Raw genomic sequence first — 14,894 nt, 5'->3', positions numbered from 1 at the left:
TTTGATATTATCTTTGCAAGGATAAGTGTAAAAACAGATGAATTCTTTTTGTCTGGAATCTTCCTATTTCTCACCTATCAAGTTCAGCAATTGTGATCCCTTTGTTTAGGAATCCCTTGTACTGGTGCTGCTCACAGTGCCTAAAGAGCTCGCTTTCTCTGCGTAACAAAAAGCTTCTTTTTATTATTATTTTTTTGCTTCACTGAATGGAAAGAATAAGGGAGAGCAATTTTTGATTTAACCTCCCACTGCTGGCTTTTGAAATTTGAAAATGTTAACAAAAGGAACTGAATGTTTTCAGTGCTGGAAGATCTGATTATGCTATGGCACAAATTTATAAAAATCAAATGTGGGCAGAGAGTAGCGGGTTAGAGATATGTGGCTCTGTTTAACTGCTGGCGTCCTAGACTGTAAATTGAACTTTCAGAAGTAAGCTGTAAAAAAGAGACTGTTCAACCAGGTCTGAATCTGTATCCATTTTTGATAGATTCAGTTAACCTACAAGGGAATGCAATATTGACATACATCACTTTGAAAAATGCCATCTGGATGAGATATTTTTGTTTCCTGGGTTACATGCTGAAGCCATGTCATTTATTTTATTTATTTATTTMTTTTTTGCCCTCACTAGCACACTCTGTTACTGTATCTCATGATTATGTGTTCACTCCCAGAACTATTCCAGAGATATCGATTAGTTTTTGGTGAGTGAATAGTATCATTTCAAAGACACACAAAAAGCTTTCACATTTGCTCCTATGTTTACATAATTGTTTGGACTGGAAATATAATTAGATTATTCACATTGCTTTCATAAAGAGTCTCAAATCTGGCAAATAATATTTGGTGGGAAGACTTTTGGTTCCATAGTTGTCCTCAGGTGATACCACACATGAGAAAGAGATTTGCCCTGGAAAGAGGAAACTAATTCAATTAGCTGAATTTAGGTGGTTTTATTTTTCCCCATAATTGATCGCTGCCTGAGTTTTGTGCTTTTTCATCTCCGTCCTGGAAGGATAATGAATAYGAAGTACAAAAACCTTTAGGTTTTTAAAGTGCTCAGTGAAACTATGGACACAGCTGAGTGCTGAGGCACTTCTCGATGCAGAATTGGGGTCTGGGATGAGAGGATTCAGATCTGTCAGTATTCAGAGAATATTCATAAAACCAAAAAGGCACAGGCAATGTCTCCATTGCTTTTACTAGCAATGTAAAAGACTTGTTTGGTGAGAAGTGTTAGGATGAAGCCTGTCAAGCAAGTTGGCTGGGAGGACAACTTTTACAGTAAAGCTGTTCTCTTTTTTTCTTGCACTCTCTTTCCTTTCATCTTTACCTGTGTGGGAAGCAGTTATCTATGTGGGCAAAATTTGACTCACATATTATTTTTGTTTTTCCCCTCACTATAAATATGGTGCATTCAGATGAATGACTGGCTTTGGGCTGGTTGGTGATAGCTTGCATATATAGATATTTTGCGTGGAGATAGTGCAAAATGGGAGTCGAGACGAAAGGATCTGGAGCAAGTCTGCACAAGTAAAGTTTTATTGGACCCAGGCCAGCTCCTGAGTGTGGTTACATCTCTGTCCCTATGTCTTTCTAGGCCCTAAATGCAGGAAGATTAGGATGAATGGTTTTGATCTGGGCTCATCTTTGGAGAGTCTGCAGCATAATTTGAGACAATGGCCCCAATAAAATCTACACAGATTGAATAATGCAGAATCAATACACGAATGGCTGTGTGGGACAGGGGTTGCTATGGCATCTCCATTTATTTCATAAAGGRATAAATAAAGGAATGAAAATCTCCACAAATGGTGTGAGCACAAATTAGGGCTGCTTCTAACTGCTCTAATTTATGCAGCAGCATTTCTGAAAAATTACTTTTATTTTTCCTTAAACAAGTATGTTATGTCTTGATCATGGTCAAAATGCCTGGAAATTTTCCATATCTCTGCCAATTCATGTTGAGCTCTCCGTGAAGCTTCATTTAAGGGAGCAGGGAAGTTATATGTATGATTGTTTTCCTCAAATACTCCCTGCCATTTGCACTGGAAGTGTAAGAAGCCAGGTATGCAAAAATGCAGTTCCCTGAAGAACGTGGTGCCTACAAGAAGTTGATCCCTTAATTTTTTCAGTGGTCTAGACAGAGGGAGGACAGGAATGGGATTTACTTACCATGGAAGAACTATTTTCAAGCTAGTTTTGACTGGGTGCATGTGTATCCCAAACTAGCCTCCGTACAGGGTGCCCCTGATTTTGATGGGATTTCTAATCCATTTTGGCTTCCTGTGGGAACTACTGGGCCAGCTCCTCAGAGGCTCACAATTGGAGTGTATAAGGAAATAACAGGATTCCTCAACTTGGGCGCTGAGACATGAAAGTAGGAGCACGTTATATGCAGTGAATTATTACCCTATGAAGCTAAGATCTGTTTTTGCTTGTAAAACATTGATTTTTTCATTTAGCCGTACTAATACTTAATAGTACCTTGTACTTGAATAGTGTGCCCATTGACTGCACAGAAACATTCAGGGTGTGTAGTTTAATTATGTATACTTAATCATGTGGTATTTTTCTTCATCTTGAATGGACTAGAGCTGAAATTGTGCATATTTACGTATCCTGTATCTGTTCAGGTAAATAGCTTATTGCCAATAAGTATTTTCTCGGTAACATTTGGTAAATCTCAGTTGGTAAATCTCAACTATTGGTAAATCTCAACTATTGGTAAAATCTCAGTTGCAAAACCACTTCATGCAAATTAAATCTAAAGAGACATATAATGCCAAAACTTAAGAGAAAGGAAAATTTGGGTGAAGAATTGCTAAACTTCTTAAAATGTTTTCCATTTCAATGCTGAGTGGACATTTCTCTGTGCTTAAGGATTTGTTACCTCTTTAAATATATCACATTCACCAAAATTTTTGCTGTTCCTGGAGAGTATGCAAACCGTAAATAATTTGATTTATGAATCTCACTTAGCTTTCCTAAGAAGCAGTCTAATAAATAGAAGTAATTAATGTCCTAGTTAGCACAATCCAGGGCACTTGGCAAATACATTTTCTTAAAGCAGTCCTAATTGATGGAAATGGATTTGTTAGTAATAAGTAGCCCTCAAAAAAGTGCATGTAAACAGAATAGCGCTTGTACACAAAAGGTCTTCACTCACCTTGGCTGCAGGCTCTCAGCCTTTTCCTAACAGACCACAAAATCCCAAAATGGTACATAATGAATGAGAAATGATGAAAAATTGAGTAAATATGTAAGAAAACCCACCAACTCATGAACTTTGGACTGGTGCAGGGTCCTGGCTTTAATGCAAGGAGGTACCTTGGACACGTTGCACAAATAAACCTCCAGCAGCTTACTAAGGGCACTGCAGTTTTAGTTACTTACAGTCAGTGAATTGCTGCAGTTAATTAAAAGTATAAATAATTTGCAACAAGAGGAGGAATGAGGCTGGGAAAATTATTTGTCCACATATTGATTGCAAGTGCATTTTTCAAATTCCCCCTGATGTGAAAAATCCCACAGGCAGTAAAAAATTTGGGCCAGATCGTTAGCTGAAAAGTCAGCACCATTTGCATTGAATTTACAGGGCTGAACTGCTTTGCTTCACCAGGAGCTCTGCTCTGCAAATCAGCAAACAAAATTTGACAGCTCACTATTTTATTCTCAATAAAACTCTATATTTGAAAATGTTTGTACCTACTCTCATATGTGGGTTTCCACATCATGTTACTCAGTCCAATTTGCTTTGGCATCATGTCACTTTTCAACCATAATGTATTTTAAGGTTTAATGAGTAGCTAAAATATGCTTTTTGGTTATTAACTACTTCACACTCACCTTGTAGGCTGCATCTTGATCCTCTTGTAAGAAGACACTTAGTGCTCTTTTGACCAAATATATACTATAGATGAAAAGGTTGTTGCTGCCCTGTTTTGCAAAGGGATTTTGCGTATGCCTCAGGTAGGGACAAACAAACAACTGCATTCACTATAATATCACTTCATGCAACCTTCTCTTGCCACCAGTTAGGCCTTTATACACTTAGAAGGTTGCTCTACTAATTTGAACTGCGTGAGACTTTGGCTGGAGGCTACTTCTGTGTCCCAGTGATAAAAGAAGAAATAAAACAACCCAGCGCCTGAGCATTTTCCCTGGCTGTCAGTGACTCGTGTTTAATAGCATCTCCATTGCAGTTTTGGCCAATTTGCTTGCAATGGCATCCTTTTCCATGGGCTTCCTGCTCAGCAGGCCCTGAAGCAATCTATGAATAACTTCCCAACAGATGCTGTTTATGAATTGAAGCAAATGGCTTCCCTGTTTCTCTTTTTTCTCACTTCAATAATTTTCAGTAACATTACGATGAATATTTATAGTCCTATAGCAGTGCATAAAAATGGGAACAAGCAGACCTGTGCATTGTTTCATACGTGAGCGCTGTTCTAATGGGCCTGGGCTCAATGGTTTTAATAATGTTCTGTTGATGGACTGAAAAGAGAATGCAAATTGTAGATCAGTCACTTCCATTCACTGTTTTAGCAGGCTGGGCATTGATGGAAGACTGTATTAGGAGCCTGCATAGCAGACCTTATCTTCTGGAAATAATGCACCCCTGATATAAGCATACAGTGCCTATCTACTCAGCTTTGCTTGCTCCGAGTAATCCCAAACACATTGGTAAATATTGGACCTTACACTACTGCAGCCAGACGCTCAGTGGTTTTATCAGACTCTGGGTAAAATATTCTGTGATTTATGATAAAATTAAAGTTCAGTGGTAGAAGTARGTACAGTTACAAGCATGTTGTTTCTACAAACTGAGATGGAAAATGCAAAGGAAAAACTGATTTGTGAGCAACCATCTTTCTTTAAGAGAAAAGTACAGATTTCTTGTTCAGTCCTAAAAAGGTCACTTTACAGTGTTTTATAATCTGTAACGGTTTTTCAATGCTATTTGGCCAAGAAAAGTGGTTAGATTTACAGCTGTATGTGTTTATTGAGTTTTCTTTTCCAAGGGAACTGTTCTCAGTCCTGCTTCATTCATCTCCCAATGTCTAATCTTCTTGTCATTTCTATTAAACAACAGAGGAGTTAAAGAAACCTCTTTTTAGTTTTTACTATCATAATAATTGCGAGATTAATAAAATCCTCTAATTAACTAAACACACTTTTATGAACATATTATCTGTACATATGTGCTACATACAAAACACACATTATTCCATTATCCTTTGYTCTATTATAAATTCATTCATACTATAATAATAATAAGAAGAACTAGGCATGTCCACTCACATTGTCCACTCACATTATCCACATTACTCGTCTTTAGTACATCATTTTATTCCCTAATACAGAAATTGGTAGCAGGAAATCTGAACAATATCTCATTCTCTAATAGGATGGCACTCATTTGGATTACAGCTTTTAAAAATCTGCCATAAATGGGGTGCGCTAAATAAATATGATGTTGTGCCTATTGAACATATGATTGTGTGATTTCATCACTTTCGACTTCTCATAAATGGATGAAAAACATATACCATGTTCTCTTATATTTCCAATTCCCTTTTTTCAAGAAAGTAAACTGAGACATGCACCATAGCCTGTGTTCTAGGYCATTTAGTGTCAATATAATACAATTATGACTGTACCAATTTACAATTGTGGAAATGTTACTTTAAGTTCCAAAGGATTTTCTGAAAGACAGTTGGGGTAGAAGACTGGTAAGTCTAATCAATGTGATAAATTGATATTTTAAATTGCGAGTTTGTTCTGTTTTGTCTCAAATTAATAATCTGGATAATTGTCAAGTGAGATTACTAAAGCAGCCGTATTATCATGTCAGGACTAGGAGCTGCTGAGTGGTGGGTTTAGGTTCATGCCCTTGATCTGGTTCTCCTTCTTTTGCCTCTGCTCCCTGCTAGGATTGCTTCACAAGTTCTTAGCGCATCTTTTTCTACTTCTTTTGCACCAGGAGTACACGATGTAACAGTATTTTTCCCACATCTCCACGTATGCTTTTTTTGGTCTCTATGCAAAGTCCCACATCTAGAATCAGAAACAGACCCTTCTTTTGAGACTAGGCTTAATTAAGGAAGGTACTAAAATCTCAGTAACAGAAAGGCCTAATATAGATTTTTTCAATAGCTTTTTTCAATAGCTTTTAAGAATGAAAAAATACAAATGTTGACTAGATATTCACAAATATGTCTTCTCCTAGTCAATCATAAATGATGCTTTTTTATTTAATTACTCTCTATWATTTATCTTCACAGTTCCCTCTATAACTCATTTTCACAGCTCCTTGATTCTTGGACAGATTATTGATCTAACATGTACAAAGAGGGTTTTTTTTAAAGGTGGCCTTTTAATAATAATCACCTATGCGCAAAATCAAGGAGTTCTTTAATGCAAGCAGTAGTAGGAATTTGATCAATGCAAGCATTAGTGGATTAGGCCTTAAATTAATGGCTTCACCTTCAATTTAGGTAACAGTCTGACATCACTTTACTGCCTGATCTTTTCAAAATTTTATCATATTGGAGACAGTATCTTCATGCATTGCTGTCAATTGAGGAAATTTTCCCAGAAACTTAAAATAAAACAGTTTGAACAATTTTTCATGGKAAGTACGTGACTAAGTAGATGCTGACACTAGATCTGAGTCCTGCAACAGTGTCTTAACAGCTCAAAAATCCCCAGAGAAAGCAGGGAAAAAGCTCCAGTCCAAAGCATTAGACAAATAAGTTTGCAACGTCCTCTAGAGCTTCTCATACGCTGACAATGCTGCATAGAGATTAACTATGCTGAAAAGGAAAATTAGGTCTTTATTTTTCTTTAAATGACCATAGAGACTTTGAGYGCTGAGGAATATTGCTATCAGTTCACTTTTTTGTTTTAAAAGGTTTTATTTTTAACTGATAGACTAAGATCAAAACTGTAGAGCAAATATTCCTTCCCTATTAACCTCAATTAGGGGTGATAAATAGAGAGTTTCTCAGTTTAATAAAAAACTATTGATTTTTTTTTTCAAAGAAACATCTGAAGTAACATCTAAACAGTGAACTGCCAGGGTCAAGCATGAAACATTTGAGATCACACATGAGCCARCTTTCCACAGGTCCTCAGGGACCATTGCGGATGGTTGGGAGAACCCTTCAGTAATGGGAATAAGGGAGCAGGGAGATGCCAAGCAAATGGATGTTCTTTCCAAGAGGAAGAGATATGTGTATAAATGCACATATATTCCTGCAAAAAGGTTTAATGATTGGGTAGAGCTGTGAACAGTTTTCTGAACAACAGTCCTAACGTCTGGTATTTTTGTTGAGTTGTTTATTACTGTGGACCTTCAATTTACCACCTGCTGAGTGGGCTCTAAATATTTCTCCTAAATTATTAATAAAATCAACATCTTTTATCACTTTCTTGCCTGATATAAACTATGATGAGCTGAAAGTTCCTTAAATGCTTTTAAACCCCCTCCCCCTCTGCTTTATATACACAAAGAAAATGTTTGCTTTTATATAAAAGTGGAAATGTTTTTTTCTGTGGTTAGACTAAATTTCCTTGGTTTAGAATTTTTACAATGGATTCTAATAACCAAAGTGCTTTGTTATTACCTAACAAAAGACTAACATGCTTTAGGTTTAAAATACCCTATCTTTCCTATTGTCCTTTTCATCTCAACATTGTTTTCTGCTATAGTTAATTATTTTTCTCACAGACAAAATAAACCCCATTAGTACTAACAAGAGAGATTCAGATTATAGCTCACAAAGACATGGATCTTAGTGTTAACAGTATTGTGTGAGCAGGAATTTATCAATTTGGGATTAAAAATTAATCACCAAAAGTGTTTTAGAAGCATGATTCATAGTTAAATCAAAACACCAGAATGTTTATTTGATTCCATAGAAAAGACAGCTGTTAACTCTATGAGAATTGCACTGGAGGAGGAGTGTGTCTTTAACAAAGTTAAATTTGAACAATCATATGTGATAATTTCATTTCTTTTTTTCTTTTTTCTTTGCCTTTCTCAATGCRACATGCTTCAGATAAAAATAGCGTGATAATATCACAGATGTTCTTTTACACCAATCACCGGTTATTGCTTATCYAAATGATGTTTTAATACAAACACACAACTGCTCCTTCTGTTTTATCACTGTCAAAATTTGGTTTCAAATTTAATAAATGGAAAAATTGCGAGCAGATGTGCCACTGACAGCTTGCTTTCTTCACTGGGCTCCGTGGCAAGCTGAAGGATGTTATAGTCACATCTGCATTTTGAGAATATTTAATTCTGTGCCATCTTCATCCCGTCTGTCGCTCTCCAGTCAGCCGTAATGGCCATTGCCAACAAACTGCGGCGATGTTTGTTGTAACCAGAGAGCTGCTGCAAGCTCAGAGCTGACTCCTGGCCACTCCACTACCTTTCTGGCTCATTTTTCCAGACTCTGGATTTTTTCTCTCATTTTTCAGTCTCTGAAAGCTTTATCTGTGACCTCTATCCCAGTATTTTTGTTTGTTTGTTTGTTTTTTCCAGTGCTGTACATAGCCTAGCAGCATCCTTAAGTGTTGCACAACTTTGGTTAATGTTCCGGCTTTGTTCTGCCTTGAGACTGGCTGTGTTCGGTGGAGGTGTTTTGGGAATACTGGTATATGGAGGAATTTGGGCAGGAAAGCGAACTGGATCCTAGCAAGGATCCTGTAATCTGCTACCATCTGCTGCTGGTAGGGGTATCTTAGGATTTGATACCCCTTAGACACTTAGATACTTAGGACTATCTGAACATAAAAACAGCTGAGATCAAAAAATACTGTGAAATTTATAAAATTTATGAGCAATAAGTTAAAAAATACCTCCTTAATTATATTTTCTATACGATTTATGTCTTTATTTAAAGCAGTGACCAATCAAATGTGGACAAGAAAAATTTCAGCAATTTCAGCAAAAACCTAAACTATCATAAGGCAATGTACRTTTTCATTTGCTCCCCTCCTGCGACTGCCTCCTCATGTTACATGACTTGATCTCTAAATGCAGCACAATGAGGAGTCCTCTTGCCAGCATGTTATTGACCTGTGATTTGGGGACCAAGCTCAACATGCTGCAGGCACAGATCTGAGACAGATAATTTACTCCCTCTCACTCCCAAATTTTTCAGAGAGTACTTGGTTTCAGAAATAAAAATCCATAAGCTTTTCATGGCAGTTTGGTGACCAAATACATGGCACATATTACTTACAGGATTTTTCAGCAAACCCAGCATGAGTCAGTATCCTTGTGCTAATCAGATGGTCATGGTTTGAAGGCTGCTGATGTCCGTGTCACATGGCCCAAAGGGGTCCACAAAGAGTAAGCCTGCTCTGTAAGGCACTGAAGTGAAGGAATTTTTTTCCCCTATTAGTTACAGTGGGATTTAGTTCAAGCTTAATAAATTCAGCAGCAAGTCCCCAATCTTCAGATGGTGTAAATTTCACACTTGCTTCAAAAGCTGCTGTTGCCTTTCACGGTGGGAATTTTTCTGGGTATCTTGGGCATGCACAGGGTGCAAGTGCTGACGTTGAAGAGTCAAGGTCTACAGCTTTGAAAAGATTATGCCTAACTGGTGGCCATATGCTGAATAGTTGTTTGCTTCTCCTTTGCTGCCTTTCTTTATGACTGGCAAAATGAATATTTGTACAGAAGTTTTCCAGAAATTTGTTCTGGAAGTTTTCCAGGAATATGGGATCAAATTATGACAGCAGTATTTGAGAAAAAAAAAAAGTGCTTTCTGTGTAAGGATAAGGTCCAAGCAATGGATTTCTTTTGTAGCCTACCACAAGTCAGTGTATCTGGTTACCAATGTGTTGGCCACTTATTCAGGAGGTAGATGATGTAGGAAGGAAGAGCTGGTGGGTATGCAGCTGATGAAGTTTGTGTATGGCCACATGGCTTGAATGAAGCACCTACATAAAGCTATGTAAGTCTGTTTACTTCCACAGCCTTGGAACTGTGCAAGCAATACTCAGAAAAGCTCTTTTATCTTCCATAGAATGAGACTCATTGTACTCATGACTGTGTTTATTCCCTAGTAAGATATTCTTAGGATTAGGCTCTTTGAAGTGTGAGGAAGACAAGTTACATTTTCCTAAAAGCTATGACAGTATATCTAAAAGGCACTTTGTAAAGTTTTGCCATTTTAAATGTTTGTAAAAGTATTTTTGTTAATAAAGTGTGCCATAAAAATGAGCTAATGGTATTCATTTTTTTTTCTTGTTCCACAGTGATTATAGCATTAAATTATCTATGTCAAGGAAAAGCTCTTGTGTTCATGATGCAAATTATCTGCAACTGATTCTTTATAGCTGTRTTTGGCTCTGTGCAAAGCTAGAGGCCTATTGAAGGCTCTTCTAACTGTGCTCCATATTATTCCATGATATTCATAGAATTTTTTTTCTTCATCRTGATAGGGGATGAGTGATTTGATTTTTTTGGGAACTGCATCAATTTCTGTAAGAAAGAGATCCGTGATGGTTACCTGTTGTAAGCCACCCAACTGTATGGTGGGTGTTGTAGCAGCCTGAGGTGATGCCTCCTTCTAGAGCCCTGACAGTGGTAGATGACATAGATGAAAGATGAAAAGGTAGATCAAAGCATGGATTTCAGCCGTGACTCTGCAGTTGTCACAGCCAAGCTGAGCTTCAGCTGTAACGGGTGGTCAGGCATGGACACCCACTGCATTAGGTCTCATAAGCAGGATCAGATGATAGAGAACATGCTATYTGCTATTTTTTCTGAGTTCTGGGAAGACAGATGATACCAGCATAACATCAGATCTGCTGTAACGCCATGGAGAGGTGAGTTCATGATCAGGGATCTCCATTAAAGTCTTCTAGTAAAATCGAGCCCCGCTCAAGTCTTTCTAAAGCAAATACAAACTATTAGAATAACTTTATGAAGAATCAGCTCCTTGCATTGTGCAGTAGAGGGGCTTTTTGACAAAGCAATAGGACTCTATAATATTAATTWAGTGTATCAACAAATCACAGCTCCAAGAGGAGTCTGTAATGGTCTCCTGAGTKCCATTGACCTCAAGATAAGACTCTCTTTGACCATTCTCTGTGTATTATGGAGCCCTCTAATGACAAGATGCTGTGTTGAGTGTATCCTCTACCCGTCAGCTTTTTACATCCTTTCTCATTCAAGTTTTGGTAGAATCATTAAACTGCATTGAAATACATAATGTTTCAATGTAGGATAATATGTTTTATAAATCAAAGGTGGATATTATATATGATAATGCTACATGTGGACTTCCAAATTACTAGAAAAGGCTCATAAGATAAATTAAAATGAAACTCTAGTAATGTCCTRTATTAAATTGGACAATATTATCTTTTCAGCATTGAGAAAACAGCACTTCTTTTGATTGGCTTGTGTTTAATATTTCATGTAACTTACATGTAGGTGACAATACTTTATATTTTATCATTAAAGTAGGAGCCTGATATAGTCCACATCTCTATAAGAGCAGGTAAATAGTTTAACCAACCTCATTCAAAATAGCAATTAGATGTGCAACTACCTGCCCTGTAAAGTAAGCAGCTTGCCTGTAAGAGAGGGATTCTGGATTTCATAAWTAATTGAAAAATCAGATGACTGCAAGTGAGGTTCTGAGTTGATGCAGCAAAGCTTGCAATACAGCCATTAATAATTAATGATAACTGGGATAAACTGTCAGATACTGTCCATCTGCAACTGGGTAGGCTCAAATGATTAATAAATGTGTCTTGAAGGAAAAATAATCATAAGATGAGAATTGTAAGGTAAGGAAATATAGTTAGAATAAAATTTTGGAAATTTGAAAATTTGGAAAACTATTAGTTTTAATTTTTGACATACTACATACATACCCCAGCATCATGCAATGACCTGCCATGGAACCAACGATGTCACAGATTTTAAAAGTAGGTCACAGTGGAATGTCCCTCCTGGCTGATGGGCCTCTATTCACCCTGTGACTAATTTAATTATACTGCTCGTACAGATTAAAAGAAAGTCATTCCATTTACTACCCCTTTTAATCATTAKGTAAACATAATACGGCATGCCTGGAACATTTGGTAAATATGAAGTCAATCAGTTATAACTCCTCAGGTGCTGATAGTCCCATCACGCTGGATTATCTCCTGTGTTATCAGCACCCTGTTCTGCTCTATAGCAACTTGCTGAAATTGCAACATCATAAACAAGTGGCCTGTGGGTATTTGCTTTCTTCTTTTCCAAATACACATAATCACTCAGTAATACCAGAATGGTTAAATTATCCTTATAGCCAAATGACTTTGAATTAGATTTCTTTCTTAACTACATCAAACTTCCATATGCTACTRATATGTGTGAAACTGATGCAGAAAAAAATACCCTGTCTCCTGGGGCCAAGTTCTGCTGCCCTTTTCTAGACCCTTTATTTCAACTGACAAGTACAACCTATTGTTTTCAAGGCTGATGAAGACAGGGTGGGATCTGCAGTGCAGTGATATAGTTTTAGCTCTTCTAAAACAATGGGAGCTATGCCACCATTTTCAGGGAGAACAGAATCAGATTTTCAAGCCTCTTCTGCACCAAAAATGTAGCATATATTTTAAACCTCACCGGTGGTTTAGTGATGGCTGAGTCAAGCCATGCTGAGGCACTCACTGATGGGCCTCCTTCCTTTTGTCCCTCTTTTGGCCAGGCACAAACACATCTTTTCTTGCATTTGCACCAGCACTATCTGACCTTGCAGACACAAGGGAAGTAATTCACAGGACACACAGAAATGGAGGGCAAGGCATGATGGCAGCAGTGTCTACATACATTGGCTTAACCCATAGGGGACCACTTAAGGTGCAAGTTGCAGCACTTAGGGAATATACAGCAGGACTATCTGGCAGCCAGAAGTGCAGCTTGTATATTGAGATGTTACTTTGTGTATTAGGTTTTGGGCAGTTTTGGCATATAGGGTTAGGTGTCTTCATTGACTGAAGATTTCTAGGCTTGCTTGCCAATGTCATAAGACACTGCATGCATGAAGTCAGGATTCTTGAAATCTTATTTGCTCTATATCATAGCGTTTCTGTTATGACTAGAAATAAAAAAAAAAAAAAAAAAAAAAGTGAAAGAAATCTCAAGAAAAAGAGACGGGCTGTGTTTTCCCATGGATGCAATAGATCCTTTCTCTCATATTCATATTCTCAGAAATATGGAGTCTTGATATGTTTTCTTGCATAGGTAACACACAGAAGGGTGTATGTCTAAGTCCTGGTTAACTCTACCAAAAAAGATGTTCTGTCATTCTGCAAGAGACAAAGATTCCTTGGGTAGGAGTTTGGAAAACCTCTAACTTTGTAAATTTTTTTCAGGCAGTTCCTGTCATATTTATTGTTATGACTACTGTTACTGTTATTGGCATTTTTGCCCATAATTGCTCATGCATTTTCACAGAGCGAGAGTAAAATTGGAAGCCAATTAATTTTTCCAATCCTACTCTCACATCTCTGAAAACCAAAAAATCAGAAGTTTTCACCAGCCTGCCTATTATTTTGTTTGCTGCATAGCCCTTTCCCTCCTGAACAGTTGCATCGAGACGAGTTTACATTTGATAGCTTGTTGTCATTTCTCTTTGTTTTCTGTTTGTGAGATGCTGAGGGTTTGTTGCAAATTGGAGAAAGCTCCTGGCAAATCAGCTGTCTGGACRAGCTGCAGGAGCAGGTTAGCTGGGAATAAAACCTCCCCAAGATACAAGTTTAATACTGTTTGCATGACTTTCCCTCTCCTATTTGCAATCACTCTGACTTCAAAGAAGTGTTTTACAAGTTCCTGCATTGCAAGCATTGTAGAGAATAGTATTTGCTCATTCTTCCCATCAGCTACTCACAGRAACAGCCTGACAACTGTTGGTAAAAGGGAGGCGTTTTACTGTTCCGATTCCCTTAAAGCACTAACGACTTACAAGACTGCAGGACACTTATAGGAGTTTTAATTTTTTTTTTTACTATCATCCTTTCCAGCTTGTCTATTCCATTTTAATATGTCCTCACAATTGCGATTTTCTGTGAATGTAATTAATATTTTGCCTTCTGAATGCAGTAATATTCATCTATTGGTCTGTTTGGAGGCTGAGCCGAGAGGCATTGTTTCTCATACGATAACACTTTAATATTCCCAGGGAACACTGATCTATTTCTTAAAATTTCATTCCTATAATACCTCAGATGAAACTGCTATAACTCTTTCCACATGGATCTTTCAAATGTCCTTGTTTTAGGCATGAATTTTCTTCAAGGGCTGTTATATTTATTTATTTATTTATTATTGGGGATGTTACAGATTGAGAAAAATAAAGGCCAGCAGGCAAGCTGTAGCTGAGAGACTCTTATCCTAATAACAATGTACAGTGAAGTGGAGAAGTTGTTATTAAGGTGAAAGTCTGTCTATAAACAATGATGAAATACTCATTGTCACCAAAACSGTCAAAGTTTCCTCCAGAGACTCTCTTGTAAGACCTTAGGTTCTCTGTTTTTGACTATATCTTSTCAAATTAAGACACTACAACACTTTTTCTGATTTCATCCTCATTAGGAACTTTATTCTTTTTTCCCCTTTTACTGTAAAATCATATGCACAGATAAAATGGAGGTGGTTTCTACCTAAGGTGCTAACCCACAGATTGCAAAATGAACCAACTGGTGGACATGACAAAAAGCTGAGAGACAGAAGATGACAACCTTGATGAAGCCTAGATATCTACTGAGATAGACCTCTGGCAACCAAGATAGACCTTTAGGATGATTCAGGATGGCTCTTGCTATGAGCAAGCATCAATTGCTATGTGCTGTTGAAGACCTGTGGCTCA

This window comes from Nothoprocta perdicaria, unplaced genomic scaffold (genome assembly GCF_003342845.1).
Source record: "Nothoprocta perdicaria isolate Ctin4 unplaced genomic scaffold, notPer1 scaffold_9, whole genome shotgun sequence".
NCBI classification, from domain to species: Eukaryota; Metazoa; Chordata; class Aves; order Tinamiformes; family Tinamidae; genus Nothoprocta; species Nothoprocta perdicaria.
The sequence above is the reverse complement of the archived record's forward strand: the minus strand, read 5'-3'. Positions refer to the sequence as shown.